This window comes from Mesocricetus auratus, unplaced genomic scaffold (genome assembly GCF_017639785.1).
Source record: "Mesocricetus auratus isolate SY011 unplaced genomic scaffold, BCM_Maur_2.0 Super-Scaffold_100023, whole genome shotgun sequence".
In the NCBI taxonomy this organism is placed as follows: domain Eukaryota; kingdom Metazoa; phylum Chordata; class Mammalia; order Rodentia; family Cricetidae; genus Mesocricetus; species Mesocricetus auratus.
The window spans coordinates 10,241,963-10,264,697 of NW_024429204.1; the positions used below are offsets into that span (position 1 = coordinate 10,241,963).

The 22,735-nt window shown below is 37.1% G+C and overlaps 1 long non-coding RNA gene across 1 annotated transcript in view; it reads right to left on the reverse strand.

Moving 5' to 3' along the window:
* Positions 1-8,070: 8,070 nt before the first annotated feature.
* The window catches only part of LOC121133727, a 28,622-nt gene continuing 13,957 nt past the window's right edge, over positions 8,071-22,735 (reverse strand). The window contains exon 3 of the long non-coding RNA XR_005870701.1: positions 8,071-9,123. This is a non-coding gene — a long non-coding RNA (uncharacterized LOC121133727). The remainder of the gene's footprint in view (positions 9,124-22,735) is intronic.

Consider the following 22,735-nt stretch of genomic DNA (forward strand, 5'->3'; position numbering starts at 1 on the left):
TACTGCTTTATTTCTTTTATATTTTATTTATTTTAGAAGCACTCTTATTTACATATCAATCCCCCCATTCCCTCACACTACCATCTTCCCATGTTCCCCTCCCCCCCAACTCATCCCCACCCATTCTCCAGGGATAGTGAGGCCCTCCACAGGGGATCATCAAAGTCCTGAACATCATTTGGGGGAGGGCCCAGGCTCTCCTTCCAGTATCTGGGTTGCAATAGTATCCCTCCATAGGGAAATGGGCTCCCAAAGTCCATTTGTGCACGAGAGATAAACATTGGCTCCACTGTTAGAGGTCCCTTAGACTGTCTTGGCCTCCTATCTGGCACCCACATTCAGAGAGCTTGGTTGGGTCCAAAGTTGGTTCCCCAGCGATATGACTAGAGTCTCTGTGCTCTCACTAGGTCAGGTCAACTGTTTCTGAGGTTTCTCCAGCACAGTCTTGGCTCCTTTGCTCATCCTTCCTCTCTCTCTGCAACTGGATTCCAGAAGTATGGCTCAGTGTTTACCTGTGGGTGCCTGTTTCAGCTACTAGATGAAGGATCTAGAAATGGCAACCAAGGTAGTCAATTATCTCATTATAGGAAAAGGGCATCAAAGGCAGCCTCTCCACCACTACCTAGATTCTTAGTTGGAGTCATCCCTGTGGTTCCCCTAACATTTCCCCTGTGTCAGACCTCTCTCCAAACCTATACTGGCTCCCTCTATCAAGCCATCTCATTTCTTGCCCTCCCCTATTCCTCAGGATTCCCAGAGAAGAACATATGAGACAGGGGAGTAACAGGGGAGGGCAAGAAAGTACTGCTTTATTTTTAAACTCAAAAAGTATTGCCACAGAATAATTATCCAGGGTGTGTGATAAACCTTATTTATTACCATTTAGACATTAAGTAAAAAAAAAAAAAAGTATGTCAAGAATCAACCTCAAATTGCCCTTAGTCAGAAGCCTTTGTTCTTCTTCCTTAAGAAAAATCTGGTGCTGGAATCTTCAAATAGTTAAACTGATACTGTGTCCCATTTAAGCAAGAAGCAACACTAACCCCGATGAAGGCATAAATAAACCTGGCTGTTCATATGTCCAGAAATGGCTGGCAAATTCCCAAATGGGGTAACGTTTTTATTAGAGCATTTCTCAATGGCATTTATTCCTTGGTCTTTCAAATTGTGCATAAAAGACCATGCTGTGCAACCTCCCCATGCCTCATCAAATTTCATTATGTATTTAATTTAGATATTAATGAGACAACTCTGAAAATGAATGAAGAATTAAGTTGCTGCTTTATTGGTAAGAGGCAACATTATTAGCCCTTTCCTCCACTCTCTGAATCAAACAACACTTGGAAAATTAATCTTCAGTTATTGTTTTATGTATTCCTCTCTGTTATCTGCTGTATCTCTTTTTATACGTCTTCTAAAAACCATTTAGAAATGGCTCATTTAACAGATTCAAAACATAACAATTTAATTTCAAACTTAGCATCTTGCTTTCTGAAATGGGGCTCATTTAGCAGCCTTCCTCCTTAAGGGCTGTGGTTTCCTCTTCATTAAACACTCATCTTATGGATAAGAGATTGTTACACATCCATGAAAAAGATCACAGGTTACAGAGATGGTGTGTTCACAAGGCAACAATGTAGATTTCCCTGAGAAAGTGTGTAGTCCATGCAGAGAGAAACATTGTAAAAATACTGGCAAAGGCATTCTCAAGACACAAGGAGATGTGGCTGCCTCCCATGTGACTCTCTGCCTTGGCTTTCAACTACAAATTCATCACTTATTGGTCATGATAGCAGTAACTCACCAAAGGAACTTGCAAACACTATTAACAATTGACCTGATGTTTTTGCCCGTATAACTCTAGATTTTGAGTATTTTGGTGACCTCCAGAACACTGTCAAGTTAGTATGCAAATTAATCATTATTATAAAGATGCATTACTATATTTAATCAATTAAGCAAAAGAAATAGCTGGTTTACTTGAAATTTATTCTTTCTTATCTTTGTTATTGTTGGTTGGTAAATAAAATCAAAGTACTAGAAGAGTAGAGTGTTAAACATAATTACGAAATTGGAAGAAGCAAGTATTACATAAAATTTTATATAATGAAATGATAAAATTCAGTTTTCATTATAAAATGAATAATTGTGATAAATACACGTTTATAGTTATTGATTAAAATTAAAACACATTTATAAAGAACAAAATTAATATTCAAAGAATTCTTGAAAATATTGTTTGTTTGCTGTATAAAGTACATTAAAATATAAAGACTGTATTGGAAAGTAAATTTAGAGGGAGCAGTTTGAAAATAAAACCTTTATTATTTACTTTTAAAATATTCTGTGCTAATAAAATTTAAATATGAATTTTTGCAAACTGAGCATCATGTTAAAAACATAGCTATCTGAACAAAAGAGTGGATTTTCAAGGAAAACATTGGTACAGAATGTCAATGCTGTGGTCACTTCAGTATTTTTATGAAGGTGATATTAACACTGTGTTTCTGAAACTCTCTAAATGGATGACAATGTCATACATGCAAAATGCTGTGCACACATTTAGGAAGTGCTACTAAGAGTGGAGGGTCATTATTTTATACTCTTTGATAGTTCTGAATTTATTTTTAATTACAAATATATTACAGAGCAGGTACACATGTGTTAAAATGTATTCAGAGTCTAGTTCTTTTTTATATATTCATTTTTATTTAAATTAGAAACAATCTTATTTTACATATCAATACCAGTTCCCTCCCCAACCCCCATCCCATCCCCATCCACTCCACAGGGAGAGTAAGCCTTCCATGGGGGATCATCAAAGTCTTTCAAATCATTTGGGGCAGGGCCTAGGCCCTCCCCTGTGTATCTAGACAGAGAGAGTATCTCTCCATGGGGAATAGGCTCCCAAAGTCCATTCGTGCACACACTAGGGATAAATACTGGTTCCACTGCCAGGGGGCTAGTTCTATTATCTGAAGTTACTGGAAGGAACTCAAGCTATTGCCAGAACTCTGGTCCCTCTGTCTTTCTGCCCTTCCTAATATAAGAGAGCAAGATAACTGCCATCTTGTATTGTCACCATGTTGCCAGATCTTATTCCAAGGCTAATGAACAAAAGCCAGAATCTGTGTACTGAAACCTGTGAAACCATGCACTGAAACACACTTTTTCTTGAAATTCTTAAGATTAAGTCTACTTTTATAACACATCCATAGACATAGGAATGACCAAACATTCAAGTGCTCTAGGTACATGTGACCTTAGCTCATCACCTTTCAAGAAATTCTAGAAAAGTGGTAGAAACAATTCACATAAAAAATTCAGAATAGTAACTGTTAGGAAAATATTTTTTAAGCATTGGACTTTGAAGACTCTGCACTATTCTTCATCTTCTACACTAGGCATAAAACCAGGACCACTTGGAGTTTTTTTTTACAAGAGCTTATGCAATGCATTTCATAGAAAAAGGCAATTCCATTGTACTATTTATACTAGTCCTGGAGCCTGGAAGCCCTTGCCTGGGTGGTGATTTGGATAACAACCAGTGTGTTCCTATAATTAAATGTTTTCCCTTTTTGATGAAGACATTGTTTTAATAAGCTCCATTGCTTGCATAACTAACTCATTTTGGGAATCATGTTTGACTGATCTAAGTTATGAATTTTTTGAAAAAAGATGTTTTTATCTACTTTTTGAGGATTTAATGCAATGGGTTTTGATCATACTCATTCACCTCCTCCAACTTCTCCAAGGAGCTTTTCTACCTCCCTACTTACCAGCTTCATCTTCTATATCCATCTTAAATTAAACACAGGCATAGAGTTCAGTTTGTGTCATTAGTACTGGGCAAGGAGACTGCCCTGGACTGTGACTCATATACCTGTTGTCAGCCCATTCGAAACAACTGATCTCTCTCTTCTAGCCACTGTCATGTTAGTATTTCCTTAGCTAGGGTAATACTCTATACCTAGATGCCTTTCTCCATGCTGGGACTTTGTGCCTATTGTCAAAAGCTCTCTAATCTCAATGCTTATCTTACTCTGGAGTCTGGAACACCCATTTCTTGAAGGCATTCACAACCTCTGGCTCTTAAAATCTTTCCCATTCCTCTTCCACATAGAGCCTTGATGTCTGGGACTAAGTATCCTGATAGTTCATACTCCCTTCAGGACAAATGACTCAGCAACATGAAACACGAAAAGCTTCAGTAAATCTAAAGAAAATGATTAGAAAAAAATATAAAAAATGCATACAACATGATTTGGTTGTGACTTCATCAAAATAACAGAAATGGAAAGATAAAAATAAGGGATTATGGGCTTAGCAGGCTGTGGGTGGACATGGCAAACTAGTGACAATGGTTCAGATCCCCATCATGACTACAGCAACAATTCTACACCGAAACAGTAGCAAGGTTGCAAACGGTTCCACACAACCATAAAATCAGCAAATAAGTGAATGTATATAATTTGTGACTTTAAATAAACTACATGAAAATGCATATATAGTTTCATTGTTAATTACACACAATGCTAATACTGGTTAAAGTTAGCTGCAGCCATAGTAGACACACCACTGCATATTTCTTTCTCAATCAAGAAAATAAGTATTTCAAATACAGCTTTTTAAATGCCTATGGGAAGTTTTATATATTTCTAAATTATCTGATTTCCTCTGTTTTGGGTTAGTGAGTATCCAAATAATGATATTTTTGTTTTTATGCAAATTGATACATACATATTCATTGTACAGTTTTTAGTATAGTTTCACAAATATTGAATAAATTTTATAGTTCACACTGATCCTACTACACGTAACCTAAAATAGAACAAATATAATATGATTTCTTTCCTTAGTTTTATTGTATATGAAATTCCAAGCACAATTTGTTTTACAACATTATATACATCATTAATCCATATACCACAGAGTTTTCACTGTACAAAGGTACTTCAAAAACCTATCAAATTAGTCCTATGTGAACACCTTTTCATGTAGAACAGATATTACAATAAAATAATTTTATTACAATCTCTCAAAACTATTGCTACCACTGGAAGACTGGTTTTATTTTGTATTTAAGGGTCAAAATTAACTACAGCATAGACCAAAGATTATTGACTGTACAGTAGTAGTGAATTGTTGGCAGAGGTTGAAAATATTTGTGTTTAAATCTTAGTTTGAAATTAATAAAGCAGATGCTGTGGTGGCTTTATAAACTTTGGGGGAAAGATGACACTATACTAAAACAATGAGTAAGAAAGTGTCAAGTTACCGTGACTTGTTATATGAAGAAGCCACATCATTCAATACGATTTTTATACTCGGGCATCTTTCTCATGCATGCATAATCACATGCATTGAAATCTATTTTCTGCTTTTTAATATAATACATTTATTTTGCCTGCATGCTTATTTCCAGTTGAATAAATGTGCACATCCCTGCTGGGTGGCACGAAAGCCAAGCATACTCTTATATTTTTGGTTGTGAGCATAGTCTTTAATGGCTGAGCCATCTCTCTGGCCTGAAGCATACTCTTAATAATTATGTTGACAAATACATCCGGGCATGTGTGTGTGTGTGTGTGTGTGTGTGTGTGTGTGTGTGTGTGTGTGTGTGTGTTTATAAGGAAACAGTTATGCTTTTGAAATTAAAGAATTATTAAAGAATTAATCAAAGAGAACTACGCAGTGTAGCGTGAATAATAAAAACCCAGAGACAGATATTGCAGATAAAGCATCAAGCTGAAGATCAGAAAAGCAAAGAATCCATGCCGCTAGAGAGTTCTTAACTCTACTAAGGCTCAGACCAAAGGGGAGGCGTAATCCTGCCCTCAGCTTGGCTGCAGATTGCAAATGTATCCACCAAACCCCAGACTGCCCAGAGACTTCCCTGAGCTCCTGCCTTATATTCCTATTTAGTACTGAGATTAAAAGTGTGAGCTCTGTTTCTCTTTTAGACAGACTCACTTGAACTCACAGACATCCATTTGCCTGTCTTCCAAGCGCTGGGATTAGAAGTATGGCCACCACTGCCTGTCCTCTATGACTAACTACTGGCTTAGTGTGTGGCTAACTACTGGCTTAGCTCTTAACTAGTTGTGCAGCTAGCTGGTAACTTAGCCCTGTACTCTGATCTTTAGGCAAGCTTTGTTAGATTACAAACAAAATGTGACTACAACCCAGGGACCAAACCAAAGCAGATGACACATTCTTAACCCTTGCCACTTTGTCATGCTCATATATTTAGAGCTCTAAGGAGCACTGCTCTTTTCTTTCACCATTTCTGCCTATATTTTTCATTACACACCAACAAATGTGTATCTGCAAATGTATCATTTGTACAACATAAACTTGGAATTTCACTTTTGTTTGAAAGCAACACTTGCTTGACTTCTGTCATGAATCCACATTTTTTCCCAATTGACATGAAACCTTAAATCAGACACCTGTTAGTGTTTAGGAATGAACCTGAGGTCAACTAATATAGATCCAACACAGTTATCCCCTCAAACCGATTGCTTGTGGGATCTGTCCTCTTGTTACAGCTGTGTTTTAGAGGAGCTAACTCTCATGAGAAAGCAATTAACCTGACTACCCAGTACATTTGAAGCCATCCCTTGTGAACTTTCACCCACACCTACAAAGGTTTTGCCCGAAGTCCTTTGTTTATGAATATAATAAAAACAATGAGATTGGCTGGAAATATTATTTGTAGAAAATCAGCCCTTTGGCATGCTACTTGGTAGCATGTATATATATTTAAATCACCTCACTTGTGATTTGTATATCCCCCTATATTTGTCTATATTTGGCTTTGTATATATAACAGTGTATTTCTTATAGTGGGTTGAAATAAGTGGGTGAAAATAATAAGTAACTAAATTATTATTCACTATGAACTCTACTAGAGCAAAATGTATTACAGTTTAGCTGCAGTTGTAATAAATTGAAATCCTCAGTCTCCTGTAACACAAAGTAATTGTGTTAATTCCTAATCATGAATGAAGCCTGAAGACATTTTGTCTTTTCAGTTTCAACTACATTTAGACATTTTTGGGGAGTTAATCTTGTATCCATTCACTTCATTAAAGATGTTTGTATCGTAAATATCTTATTAAAAGAATATTTCAACTGTTTATGGGGTGATGCAAGAGAGCTGGGGATTTGAACACAGATCTTTATGATTTTAGAGCAAGACTTTTATACCACAAACCATCTTCCTGTGAAATTTATAGTATTTGTTTCAGTGAAAATATATTTGTTAGCAGATGACGTTGATCACATTATCTGTATGATGAGGTCCTAGGATTACTCCTCATTTGTCATAATACTTATAATTTACACCCATCACTGGCTGAATTATGAACTGGGCATCCCCAGCAATTATACATACATTTTCAGTGTTTCTTTTCCATCTTCCTAATTCATTTGAAAGGTGAATCTAGAATTTTTCTTTTATTACTTTGACTAAATTATATTAAATACCTATATAATAATAAGCGTATATATTGTTTTCACCACTATCCTTTCTCAGCTAAACTAAATACTTGGAAACCATTGATCTACCCATGTATATTATGAATCTCACATACTCTGATAGAATTCTTGTTAATATAGCTTTAATTTTGGAAATTAAACTATGATTGCATCATTTTAGTTTCCCCTTCTTTCCCTCAACTCTTCCCAAACAGCAGGCCTTCAATCCATATATACATTTTCTAAAATACATAAATACAATGGGCTCAGTCTCTATAATGTTATTTGTATGTATATGATGTTATGGCTGAACAGTTGTTATTGGTGAACCAACTGAAGAACTCTTCCCTGTGGAAAAAGATGGCTTCCTCTCAATCTCAGCATTCCTTAGTAGTCTGTAATTCTTTGTCTTGGTTTGTGATCAAGTGAATGTTTATTATATTTATATATATATATCTAATTAATCAAGTTTTAACTGCAGGACATCTTAAGCAAGTAGAGTTTTTTTTCAGTGAAGTAAGGCAGACACAAAAATGTAATAACATATTTTCTTTAATTTGTGGGCTGTTGATTTATATGATGTGTGTGTGTGTGTGTGTGTGTATGATGAATCTACAAAGGGATTATGAAAAGGGAGGAAGAGATGTAAAAGTGCACGTAAAAAGTAAAGAAAATGTGTCTTTACACAGAATTGGAAGCTGTTTGGAGTGAGCGAAGAGACAGCAACTGGGGAAAAGGAAAGATGATGGAGGAAAATAAGAGGATGATTTAAAAAAATATGATGGTGTATTTATAAAAAAAATTCACAATAAAACCCATCTTTGCTTACTAAAATTTGATTACCTCTTTTTCAAGAGGAATTCAATTTTTGAATATTGTCATTATCCTGTAAGTGTCCAAATGTCTTTTGAGAATTTCCCAGGTGAGTTCAAGGTCCTACTATAAGTAGATGCTTTCCTAATGTAATCTGACACGACATATGAAGTTAGCATCCAAGAGTGTCTTTTAAAAAAATTCAGATTTTTCCACTTCACTTGTTGTCACCTCTGTGAATAGCAAATGTGAGATTATCTTGTCTGAAAATTATGTTTATGCAAAGCTTTGCTGTTTGATGGATTCAGGATAATTTGATTGTGTAGATTTATCAAGCTTATTTTCCTCTCAGTAGGGAATGCATCGTTATATTTCCTCTTTCTAGCTCTCATTTTAAGTCATGAGTCCACCTCTGTTCTTCTGTGGTTGATCAATATAACAGTCAATGGGAATAAACTTGCATTATAGAAACAAACTATGTTCTTTTTTTTTTTTTAAGAGACCTAATGTATGACCTTTCACTTGGAGAGAACAAAGCCATTAACACCAGATAAGGCACCAACGATACACCACAGAAGTGTTCCTATATAAGTCTTACAAGAACAAATGCATCTATTAGGATTACTTATAGGTGCAGAAGTGAGGAGTTACTTCCAATAAAAAGGACAAGTCAAAGCTGGAGCCCAGTAAACCCTTCCTAGCATAGATGACGACTCAAGAAATCCACATAGTTCTTTCCTGGAGAAATTGTCTCTAGACGCTCTTAACGTTGGTGAGCTTCCTTTGTCTTGGAGACTTCATTCTTCCTTGTAAGAAGAAATGTTTCACCTAAATGGAAAACACAGCCTTTAGCTTTCAATCTAATCATAAGGATAATGTGTTTATTTCTGTGTAATGTTTTGAAAACTTGTTAGTAATGTTAACATGAAGATTTGTTCATTTTTCACAATTCATTTACTTTTTCTAACTAGCACAGGTTGAAGATAAAGTAAGGAAACATTGTGATCACAGAGATAGAATTTTTATTTAGCCAGAAAACAGTGACTTAGACATCTCTGCTCAAAATCTCCGAAGACTGAAACCAGAACTGTAGCAGTATTCTAATCAGCCTAATGGCTTCAAGTTCTGCAAATCAGAACAGGGAAGCCCACAAAACATGGAGTCATCCAAATTTTGCATGGAACTGAGAAAGGGAAGCAGGAGAACTTAAACTTCATTAAACTCTATGTAAACCTGGAGCAAAGAATGAGGGTTAGAGATTTTACAACATTAGCATATTCAAATTCAGGAGGAGAGAGCTCTTCTGAATGGTGACTATGTCTTATGATTTCAAGTCATTGTTTATTGTTCCTGATGGCTCCTCTCACTGATCAATATATTACAGAAAACCCTATGACAATGTATTTTGACTACAGAGGTTTGTAAATACATTTTATACATTTATTTATTTATTTTATCTATAGGTGATGCAAAAAACTCATGTAGAGGACACCCAACAACTTGTGCAAGTACATTCTGACCCCCACAACGGATGATGGGGATTCCCGTCATCAGGTCATCTTACTTGGAAGCAGGTACTGTAAGTAACCACTGAACCACTTTTCTAACATGATATTTAATTTTTAATAATATATGCTGAATGTAACAAACTGGGAAATTATCTTTACCAATAAACACTGGAACATTCATAGAACTGTATAGTTTCCATGTAGAATTCTTGATCTGGATGTTGAAGGATGTTCAGTGTTGAATTCAGTTTCCCTTACAGTTACAGAACACAATATAAGCAGAATGAATCTGAGAACTGTAAAGTCATCTATCTGAATAATATTAAAATTACCATCAGTCTGAGAAACCAGCATTTGTTTTGTCTTTTATGCACATTTTTTGATCTTTGTGACTTGGATTAAAAAGCAAAGTAAGTATTTTTGGTGATGAACTAATGTTAGTGTTCATGAAGTTAGAATATCCTTATTTCCCTTTCTTGTAGAATTTGAAGCAAGGCAGTCATTAGGATGAGCTTGCCAGTTGGTCCCTGTAGATAAATAAGTGTGTCTCTGTTACAACTGAAAGCATAAAATATGACAATATATGCAGGAATGATTTGAAAAAAATAACTGTTCAATGTACTTTATTAGTGAATTGATATTTATAATATTAAAATGGAAGAGAATTAGTGATTTTGAAAACATAATTGTAATTGCAAAATCTTGTCTGCTGTAGTGTTGGAATGTTTTACTAATCATAAAAATGCATGCAACAAGGCAGGTTGGAATGGACTGAATTCAGTATTTATAATTAACCGAGTAACAGATTTTCAAAACTGTGTGTCCTTGTAACTTATTCAAAAGTTTAACATAAACTTCAAGTACAAAAGACAATATCCTTGGAAATATGCCTTAGTGGATTAAGTTCACTAAGCACACACATCTTTGGTTTCCATGGGGTAAAGTGCTGATCAAGGATGTGGAAAATCTATTACATTTTTTCTTGTTTTACTCTTAGAGAAGGTTTTGCAATACATAAAAGTTACATCTGAAAAAAGTTACATAAATCGCAGCACATAGCTACAAAGGATATTACACTGAATTCAATTTTTAAAAAAAAATTATCAACAGATTTATATAGATAATGTACCTGCATATAGATATTATGCTTATTCACTTATACAGCCAGGATTATAATTATCATTTTTTCCAATATGCTATGTAAAATTTCCATTGGAATGAGAGGCACACTCAATTGTGTTGAAAGATCACAGCTCATTGCACTGTGGTCCAGGGTCCTGTGTTGTTTTTTTTTTAATTATTTCCAGGCTTCTTTTATCATTAGCACATTCCATATCAACAACAGAATGTCAGAGGCAACTTAGTGGGAGAAATTTGTTAGGATTATTTTAGGGAGTGAGAGTGAAATAATACTTGTGAGATAGGGAATTAAGTTTTTAACTGCAGAAGCAGCATAATTACACTAGATTTTATATTAAATTCCAAATGAATTAATAGAGTGAATGAATTATCCAATTAAAAAGTGGGGTACCGAACTAAATAGAGAATTCTCAATACAGGAGTCTAAAATGGTCAATATACATTTAAGAAAATGCCCAACATGCTTAGCCATCAGGGAAATGCAAATCAAAACAACTCTGAGATACTATCTTACGTCTGTCAAAATGACTAAAATAAAAAACACCAATGACAGTTTATGTTGGAGAGGATGTGGAGAAAAGGGAACACTCCTCCACTGCTGGTGAGAGTGACAACTTGTACAGCCACTTTGGAAATCAGTTTGGAGATTCCTCAGGGTGATGGGAATCAGTCTACCACAAGATCCAGCAATTCCACTCTTAGGCATCTACCCAAAAGATACACATTCATACAACAAGGACATCTGTTCAGCCATGTTCATAGCAGCATTATTTGTAATAGCCGGAACCTAGAAGCAATCTAGATGCCCTTCAACTCAAGAGTGGATAGAGAAAATGTGCTACATTTGCACAATGGAATACTACTCAGCAGAATATAGAAATGGAATCTTGAAATTAGTAGGCAAATGTATTGCACTAGAAGAAACCATCCTGAGTGAGGTAACCCAGTCACAAAAAGACAAACATGGTATGTGCTCAATCATATATGGATTTTATGCAGGGAGCAGGGAATTGCCAGCCTACAATCCACACTTCCAGAGAGGCTGGGAAACAGTAAGGATCCTAAGGGAGACATGCAGAAGGGGAAGGGAACAGGATCTCCTAAGCTGATTGGGAGGATGGGGGGGGGCGAGAGTAAGCTGAGAGAAAAAGAGGGTGGAGAAGAGGAGGGGATAAGAGGAAATGGGGAAGCAGGAAGGTTGAGTCTGGGGAATAATATGGGAGAGCACAATGAGACATACCATAATAGGGGCAGCCATTGTAGTTTTGAGGAGAGATCTGGCACTAGGCAGATTTCCAGAGGTCTAAAAGGATGACATTAACTGGCGATCTCAGCAATTGTGCAGAGATTACCTTAAATGCCTTTCCACAATAATGAGATTGACAACTACCGTATATGCCATCCTAGAGCCTTCATCCAGTGGCTAATGGAAGCAGAGGCAGACACCCACAGCTAAACACTGAACTGAACTTCTGGAACCCAGTTGCAGAGAGGGAGGAGGGATGAGCAAATGGGTCAAAAAACAGACAGGTGAAACCCACAGAAACAATTGAGCTAAACAAGGGGGAGCTCTTGGACCCCAGACTGATGACTGAGAGGCCAGCATGGGACTGATCCAGACCCCCTGAACATAGGTGTCAATGAGGAGTCCTTGGCAATGTATGGGGCCTCAGGTAGTAGATCAGTATTTTTCCATTGTATAAAATGGACTTTGGGAGCCTATTCCATATGGAGGGATGCTCTCTCAGCCTGAGTACAGGGGAAGGACCTAGGTCCTGCCCTGGATGATATAACAGACTTTGGGGATTCCCCATGGAGGCCTTCACCCTCCCTGGAGAGTCAAATAGGGATGGGATGGGGAGTAGGTGGGGTCTGGGGATGAGGGAAGGGAAAGGCAGCTGGGATTGACATGTGAGGCAGGCTTATTTTTAATTTAAATAAAAATAAAGAGTAAAAGGGAATGCAAGGGTCCATGATATACTTGATATGAAACCCATTGCCACATTTAGTAAATACAAACCATTAAACAACATTTAAGATAGATTTATATATGATCTAAATGGAGATTATTGTTATAAGAAATTTTAAGACTGAATTGAGCCAGGTGTTGTTGGTACACTCCTTTAATCCCAGCACTCGGGAGGTAGAGGCAGGTGGATCTCTGTGAGTTTGAGGCCAGCCTGGGATAGGTACCAAAGATACACGGAGAAACTCTGTCTCAAAAAACAAAAAACAAAACAAAACCAAAAAAAACAAGACTCAGTTGAAGAAGGCTACTACTTAAGATTGGTTAAAGAATATATTTGTCTTTTTCTGGTTCTTTGTGGGAGGAAATAGAGAAAGCTGGGAGTGTTGACATAGTATTGGCTCGTTTTTATGTTTCAAGAATCTTGCTGTAGACATTGTGGTTCATAGATTTACTTTTGTGATTCACTGGGCAATTATATGCTTTTATATTCTTAGTCTACTGCCCTCCCTGATGTTTTGATCACCATCTTAATTGAAGAAGATTGAGTCACTCAGGAGTGGGGTCAATTCCTAAATCATCTTAATCCTCAAATGTGTTTCCTGTTTTGCCTGACATTTTTGTTGATGAATCATCCATGCAATCCTCTAATAAGGGGAGAACTGTGTAGACACGTATCAGACTGGCTAGAATGAATGAGCCATCATCATAACTGTGAATGACACAGTGGTGTGATGTTATTGTCACTATAGCGATTGATGCTGCAATGATAAACGGCACACTTACTGAAAGTATAAGTATTGATGAGCCGAGTATTTTTCCATCACCAAACTGGAAGCCGGAAAGAGAACGAGACATTCTGCTGCTCAGTCTTTTATTCCCTCCTCCGTAATGCCCCTAGTCATGCCCAAAAGTGGGCCTGGCTAGTGACGTAGTTCACTGCCTATGTCCATCTATGTATTTAGTCGCACCCAAAGTGAGTGTGGTTAGCAGTGTGGTAAACCTTCCTTTTATTACCTCATCTGTATGAGCCTCTAATAAGTCAAATGGCTAATGGCGGAGTACTATTTCCTCCTACAAGTGATAATAATAATAAACAACACTTTGAAAACTAAAGAATAGATAGTATTTATCATAACCAGAACTCTGTTATCTAAACAAGAAGAACAAATCACATCAGCCACAAGGTTATTAGTATTAAAATGGAGGAAGCTTAGACACGCAAAACGATTTTCAACAGTGACTTTTAATTTGTTCCATCTTACTTATGCCTTGATCCCACTTCCTGGGCAACATGAATCAGTAATAGAAAATAGACTAAGGTAACAAAAGGGCATAGCCAACATGAGGACTCTAAGGATGCCAAATACAGGAAGCAAACAACCAAAACCAATCACGGAACTGCAAACAAAGAGCCAAGGACATTAAGGCAAGGAGTAAAGACTTCCATAAAGCCCAGGGGCTCTTTGGGAAATTACCAGTTGAAGACTGAGCACTGGGAGGAGTGTTATGAGCATTCTATGCCGCCAGCCTGGTCCCGAAGCCACCTTGCCCCCAATGAATACTCAGAGACTTATATTAATTATAGTACTGTTGGACTATGACTAGGGATTATTATTGGCTAGACCTGTCTTAATTATTAACCTATTTCAGTAAATCTAAGTATTTCCACATGGTCTTATCTTACCAGGAAAGATCCGGTACCTGTTATTTCTCTGGCATCCTACATAGCAACTGCTCTCTGCCTACACCTCTCAGAATCCTCCTCATCTCCTAGACCTGCCTATCTTGCTGCCCTATTGGCCACAGTGTTTTATTTATCAGAGAATAAGAGAAACATAGAAATATACTTACAGAAGACATCCCCATCTGAGGGGTCTTTCAGGTCACCAGAAAAAGACAATAAAAAGGAGTGAAGAAAAAATAAAACAGACACACTCCAGATGTTTGTCTAAAGCTGGTGAAAGAGGAAGACACTGCCTTTCTCTTAGGACTAAACTAGGTGGTAGGCTGGAAAGTGTAGCATTGTCACTGAAAAAGGCTGGTAGTGTATATCCTGTGGGTTGCATTTCATCCTCACTAACATTCCAGAAGGTGTATGAATGATCCAAGTATAGGAATGCAGCCTTATTTATCTCTTAAAATATTTCTCACTCTATTTTGTTTACATTTAAGCTTTAATTATTTAACCTGATATCAACATCTTGATCTGCTTAAGTTACATTTTAGGGAAAAAAGGAACTATGTATATATGTCATTATAAAACTATGTTTCTTTTTATCACTCACATATTTAAAAAACTACTGTGAAACATAATTAAGCGAAAACCTAAGTAGCAAAGTATTAGGCACACCAGTGTCTATTTCATCAAATTTTATTCTATCCCTTTCCTTCTGATACCTGGTAATGCATTGAACTGACACTTCACTCAGTTATGAAGCTCACAGCAGCTCTACTGCAGTGAAAAAAGTCAGTGAGGTTGAAGGTTGAAACAAGATTCAAAGGATGGTGGTATTACTGAATGAAGAAAGCTGGAAAGGCCACCGCAGGCTCTGAGTTTCATGGATCATAAATAAAATATCCTATATGACTACTGCCTGTGTTTAAATCTAACCTTTCCTTTAGGTTTGAACACCAAGATCCTAAGTAATTGAACTTCACCACTGTTCTGAACACAAATAATCTCAAAATGAAAGAAGAATGTCAACGACCAAGAAAGAAAGTCCCACACCTCTGTGACAATGCAGGTTTTTTTATTTTATTATTATTTATTTTTAAATTTAAATTTAAATTAGAAACAAGGTTGCTTCACAAGTCAGTTCCAGGTTCCTCTCCATTTTCCTCCCCTCCTCCTGTGCCCTCCGGCCACCCCCCCCAATATACCCTCATTTCCCCAGGGAGGGGGAGGCCCTCCATGGGGGTGTCCATAGTCATTTCATCCAGGGCAGGGCCTAGACCCTCCCCCAAGAGTTCAGGGTGAGAGTGGATCTCACATTGTTGGATGGGAGTCCAAAGTCCGTGTGTACACTCGGGATGAGTACTGATCTACTGCCCAAGGCTCAATAAATTACCTAGGCCTCCTCACTGACACCCATATTCAGGGGGTCTTGATCAGTCCCATTCTGGATTCCCAGGCATTAGTATGGGATTCAAGAGTTAACCCTTGTCAGGTCAGCTATTTCTGGGGGTTAAACCAGCCCAGTCTTAACCCTTTGTTCATCAGTCCTCCCTCTCTGTTACTGGCTTTCTTGAGTTCAGCTCAGTGCGTAGCCGTGGGAGTCTGCCTCTTCTTCCATCAGCCACTGAATGAAGGTTCTGTTTCCCAGACTCTCTGGCCATGGGATTGTAGGCTGGCACTCCCCAGATCTATGTCTAAAATCCATATATGAGAGAATGCATGCCATGTTTCTCTTTTTGTGACTGCGTTACCTCACTCAGAATGGTTTCTTCTAGTGTCATCCATTTGCCTGCAAATCTCAGGATTCCATTGTTTTTTTCTGCTGAATAGTACTCCATTATGTAAATATACCACATTTTCTCTATCCACTCTTCGGTTGAGGGTCATCTAGGTTGCTTCCCAGTTCTGGCTATTACAAATAATGCTGCTATGAACTTAGTGGAACAGACATCCTTGTTGTATGAATGGGCATCTTTTGGATATATGCCTAAGAGTGGAGTTGCTGGGTCTTGGGGTAGGTTTATTCCCATTTTTCTGAGGAATCTCCATACTGATTTCCAAAGTGGCTGAACAAGTTGGCACTCCCACCAGCAATGGAAGAGTGTTCCCCTTTTACCACATCCTCTCCAGCATAAATTGTCATTGTTGTTTTTTATTTTAGCCATTCTGACAGGAGTGAGATTGTATCTCAGAGTTGTTTTGATTTGCATTTCCTGGATGGCTTAAGGATGTTGAGCCCTTTCACCTCTCAGCCATTTTAGACTCCTCTATTGAAAATTCTCTATTTAGTTCTGCAGCCCACTTTTTAATTGGATCCTTTGGTGTGTTTTGGAGACTTGCTTCTTGAGTTCTTTGTAAATTTTTGAGATCAACCCTCTGTCAGATGTGCGGTTAGTGAATATTTTTTCCCATTCTGTGGGCTGCCTTTTTGTCTTGCTGACTGTGTTCTTTGCCTTACAGAAGCTTCTCAGTTTCAGGAGGTCCCATTTATTAATTGTAGATCTCACTGTCTGTGCTACTGGTGTTATGTTCAGGAAGCTCTCTCCTGTACCAATTCATTCAAGGGTACCACCTACTTTCTCTTCTAAGAGGTTCAATGTGGCTGGATTTATTTTGAGGTCTTTGATGCATTTGGACTTAAGTTTTGTGCATGGCGATAAACATGGATCGATCCACATTCTTCTACATGCCAGCCTCCAGTTATGCCAGCACCATTTGTTGAAGAAGCTTTTTTTTCCATTGTATATTTTTAGCTTCTTTTTCTCTTAAAGCTTCAGCTAAGCAGTTTAGGGAGGAGGCAGGTTTTAATGCAACTAAACAAAATACATAGTAGAAAGTGTAGATGAGGAAATGTATTTCATATAAATATGTCCTGTCATACTAAGAGAAAAACAATCATAAAACAAAAAAAATATAGTAAGTGTAAATTGGGCCTAAAGAAGAAAGAATACAAGATGTTAATAAATCCAGTTTGGAAAAAAACATATTTTTAGAATATAACATCTTAATATGTGAATTTGACCAAAAATAATAAACAGTTTCTGAGTGATAACTACTAAGAAAGTCATAATTCAATTATATTTTGTGACTAATAATGGCTTCATTAGAAATATTTAATATTCATTCATATTCTGAAAACTACACATGGGAAGAAACTGGCACAAGTTTGTTACAGAGATCATATCAATTTTGTACTTTAAACCCAGTTTTTGTTTGCACAGTGCATATTTTTTATTGTGTTTGCAAAACATTTTTATTGTGAGGGATCTCTGCATTTTAAGACTGAGTAAATATATGAATCACTATTAAGTATTATTTATTATTAAAACCTACATAAAATTAAGAGCCTTCAGTGCTACTACTTGAACTTGTGCTTGTGCTATGTTCTTCAGTAACAAATATACAGCCAAGGCCTAACTTTTATGTAAAACTAAACAAGCACTTCATATTAGCAGGCAAATTTTCATTTCTCTTTTATGATGATAATATATATGAACCAGAAAACTGCTTAAAGTTAATTCTCATTATGATTGATTTATCTGAAAATATTTGATTCACACACATGTGTGGCTGAAGCCTCATGAATATTTTTTTGAGTAGAAGGGGGTCCTGAGTAGAGAAATTTACAGTGACAGCAGAAGACAAAGATATGTGATCACCAAAATGGTTACGTTTTAACTAACTTCTACAATTCTCCAAATGAGTTCTGAAAGCAGGTATCACAAAATGGGTTGCTTCAAAGAGGACTGTGGCATGTTGCATTCATGATTATGACACGACATTCTGCCTTTATTCATGGTAGACTACATATACATGCAGGAAAGTGAAGAGACCACACGAGGACATTGGGTGTCTGACTGTCTGCCTTATTCCCTATGACAGGGTCTGTCCTGAACTTGAAGCTGGGCTGAAGGTCAGCTCACCAGAGCAATCCTCCTGTCTCCTGGAATCACATTTATGTTTCAAGCACATTTGTCCAGGCCGGCAGTTTTCCATGGATGCTGGGTGTTTGAACTGAGACCCTCATGTAGGAACAGGAAGCATTCTTACCTACTGAACTATCTCTAATGACAAAGGTTTATCTGTCGGCATCACACTGAAATCCCATTACTACCACAATGAAGGCTTTTGGAAACGAAGAAAAGTCACAGGTAGCTGACCTAGACAAACCTGAACCCTCTTTAGATTATGAGTTTTTCCTTTGCTTTCTCTTACTTACTTACTGAAAAAGAGAGCAGCCACATATATTATGGATACCATTATTATCTAAAGTCTTAAGTCCATTCAGTCCTATGGTGTGTATTGTAATTTACCCAGTCCTTCAGAAGTTGCTGGAAGACCCTGGACTGAGCTGCAATGCTGAGAATTGAACATACATATAATAGCCAAATAAAGAACTGGAGTAATAAAGTCTTGTGTATGTACACTGTGTAATTAACATATATTTTTCAGTTTTTATTGAAAATAGATTACTTTCATATAATATATTCTAATTACAGTTTTCCAACTCCACACTCCTCCAAGATCCTTACACTTCCTCTCCTCCATGACTCCACACTCTTTCTATTTCTCCTCACAGAGCAAATGGGGATATAAAGAATATTGATTAAAGTGAAATAAAATAAAATAAAACAGGATAGAATAGGAAAAAAAGCAAGTTAGCAAACAGAAGAAAAACCACAAGAAACATGTAGATAGAGACACATACATTCACACATAAACATATAGTATAGTGTATCAGCAAAGGACCTGCAATACAAAATAAGCAAATAAATAAATATCTTAATGCAATACTATGAGACAGTTTGTGCAGAGCAAGCAATAGTCTGGACAACAGTCAGTGCTATTCGGGGCATACATGGGGGGCATTTGGCCAACAATTCAATTAAATGTAACCCATTAAATGGAAGCTTCACTTGGTGGCAAGAGATGTCCAGTCTTCCCAGTTATTTGAATACTGATAGCACAGGTACCAAGAACACAATTAATAAATGGGACTTCATGAAACTGAAAAGTCCATTCAGACAAAGTGGCTGGCTGCAAAATGGGAAATGTTTTAAACCAACTAAATATCCCATAAGGGACTAATATTTGAAATATATAAAAAACTAAAATAAGAAAATACACCACGAAGGCAAACAACCCAATTAAAAATGGAATGGAATTCTAAATATTGGATTTTCACAAGGGGAATCATAAATGTCTAAGAAGCAATGGGTACCTAGTAAATAAACAGGGGGAAATGTAGATCTTGCAAGCAAAAGCTGAAAGAGAGTATAGTGTATAAAGGGATAAAGGCAAATTTATTAAATGGGGCGATTAAATGGGGAGACACATAGGACAGGTTAAAAGAGTGAATATGGGGCAGGATAATTAACAGGAACGTGCAATTAAATATGACGTGAGGACACCCACTACTATAGAAGACACATATTGATTTACCAGAAAAAGGAAGACACACTAAGACAATACCCCAACTAGACATGATGTGCTACTAAATGAACCTGACCCGTATAGAAAGTAGGTTATAACTTTTTGATGTTTTGGCTAACAGTCACCAAATGATTCTCTCTATCATGACCAGCTGTGGCTGATAGTACAGCTTACCTTCTACAACTTGAAGATGGATGCTATTGCTGAAGATGCTGCATATTTATGTCATAGCATAGAGCAAAATCTAGCTGGGACTCAACAGGAAGATTCATCTCTACTGACTAGCATGCATGATGCTGGTGGATGCTATGTATAATAACCTCACCCACCTACAGGAACCCCAGTAATGACCTGCAAGGCGTTCCTACTGGTGCAATAACTTCATGAATGTTATGGAAATAATCAGCCACTATTTTTATTAGACTTAGGACCTGCACAATATGAAGGAATCTAAACCTAACACTGCTATTGATGCCAAAATCTAAGGCTATATAGGGCATGGTCTTTATTGGAAAACCTACTATGATTTCCTGGCAAATGAACATACCAAGTAAATGATACCTAATGCCATATCACTATATCCATATCTGAGTGCTACACTCAATCCTCACTGGAGAAGCTTCTTCTTGCAACAAATGGTGTACAACACAGAAGCATACTTTTCAGTGTGTGCAGAACGAAGAACTTTTCAGTGTTTGCCCAAAGTGGAATGTGTATATCACCTCCCTCCCCTAAAGGCTTATTGTTCTATGTCGGGCGGTGGTGGTGGCGCACGCCTTTAATCCCAGCACTCGGGAGGCAGAGGCAGGCGGATCTCTGTGAGTTCGAGGCTGGGCTGGACCGACAGCCTCCAAAACAACACAAAGAAACCCTGTCTCGTAAAAACCAAAAAAAAAAAAAAAAAGACTGTCAAAGTCAGAGACAGTTAAGAATGTCAAGAAAGCAGTATATTTTTCATACATAAGAGTCCACGTGCACATACGAGCTCCCTCCCAGAGACCGTGACAGCATACACAAAATGCATAGAAGCAAAGTCAGTCAAAGTCCTAGCATAGAAGAGTTGAATTGAGTTTTCTTCAATGGAGAGAAGCTTGATATACCATCAACATGATAAACCAGAACCCATGCTCACATGTGATCAGCCAATGTGGTTTTTTGTTTGTTTGATTGGTTTTTTTTTTTTTTTTTGGTTTTTTTCAAGACAGGGTTTCTCTGTATTGTTTTGGAGGCTGTCCTGGAACTCCCTCTGTAGACCAGGCTGGCCTCGAACTCACAGAGATCAGCCTGCCTCTGCCTCCCGAGTGCTGGGATTAAAGGCGTGCATCACCAATGCCCAGTTGTTTGTTTGTTTTTAAGAGATGGAAAGAATATGAATAATATGAATGCGCAGGTGTGTGGTGGCGGGGAAGATCTAGGAGGAGTTGGGGAAGAGTTATGAATACCAAAAAATTATTAAGTGATATTCTAAAACACAAATAAATGTTTAAAATATAATTAAAAATAAAATAATAGAAAATGAACTTTGTAGAAAATTTTATGTTTTAAAATTTTCAGTTTCATAATATTTTACAGCAAATACATACTGTGGGTGCAAGTTTCACATATTAAACTGTTTAATTCTTAAGTTTTTAAATTTAATATACTTCTCATTTATGAATAGAGAAAATGATCAAGCCAGCTTTAAAATTATAGAACAAGCTTTCAGTGAATCATAAATATTAAGAAATTTACCTGTGCAATTTGATTTAAATGAATTATAAAGGTAGAACTTCCAGATTTTTCTCTGCAACCTTACAAGCATTTCAATAGTAAAAGTCTAGACTTCCCTGGTGGTTTTTAAAAATGTTATATGCATTATTGCATTATTGTAAAACAGCGTACATATATTCCTTGCAAACAAATACAGAGTCCCACAATCACATATTACAGAGGCAGACAGAGAGAGAGAAGAGAGACAGACACAGAGAAGAGAGAGAGACAGAGACAGAGAGAGAGAGAGAGAGAGAGAGAGAGAGAGAGAGAGAGAGAGAGAGAGAGAGAGAGATCTTGGAACACTTAACTCTAAATGGGATATCTCCATCAAATCCTGCCCATCAGAGCTCAGAGATCCTTGCTGGAGAGGAGACAGAAAGAGTATAAGAACTCGAGGGAATGGGGGGCACCAGAAGAATAAAGCCTTCCAAATAAACTGAACAGAGTTCATATGAACTCACAGAGGCTGAAGCAGCCAGCTCAGGGTCAACCTGGGTCTGCAGTAGCATCCTCTGTGTACGTATTACGGCTTCAGGTTTAGCCTTTTGATGGGGCTCCAGTGTGTATGAATGAGTGAGTCTGTTATTCTTGTGCCTGCTCTCAAGTCCTTTTCCTTCTGTTGCTTTTCCTTGTCCAAATCTGTGTGTTGGTTTTGTTTTATCTTGATATATGTACTTCATTCTGCAATGTTTTGTTGTCATCCTAAGAAGCCTGTTCTTTTTTATTTTACCTATTTTATTCTTTAGTGAGATACAGAAAGGGAGCTGATCTGGATGGTAAGGGATATAAGGAGGAATCGGGAGGAGCAGAGGGAGGGGACATTGTATTTAGAATATATTGAATGAGAAAAAATATTTTCAATAAAAAGGGGAAATTGAATATATTTTGTGTGCAAACACTAAGTGATAGAACTTGGATTCAGAAAGGTGAATCAAAAAATTAATGAACTCATAAAGAAATAAG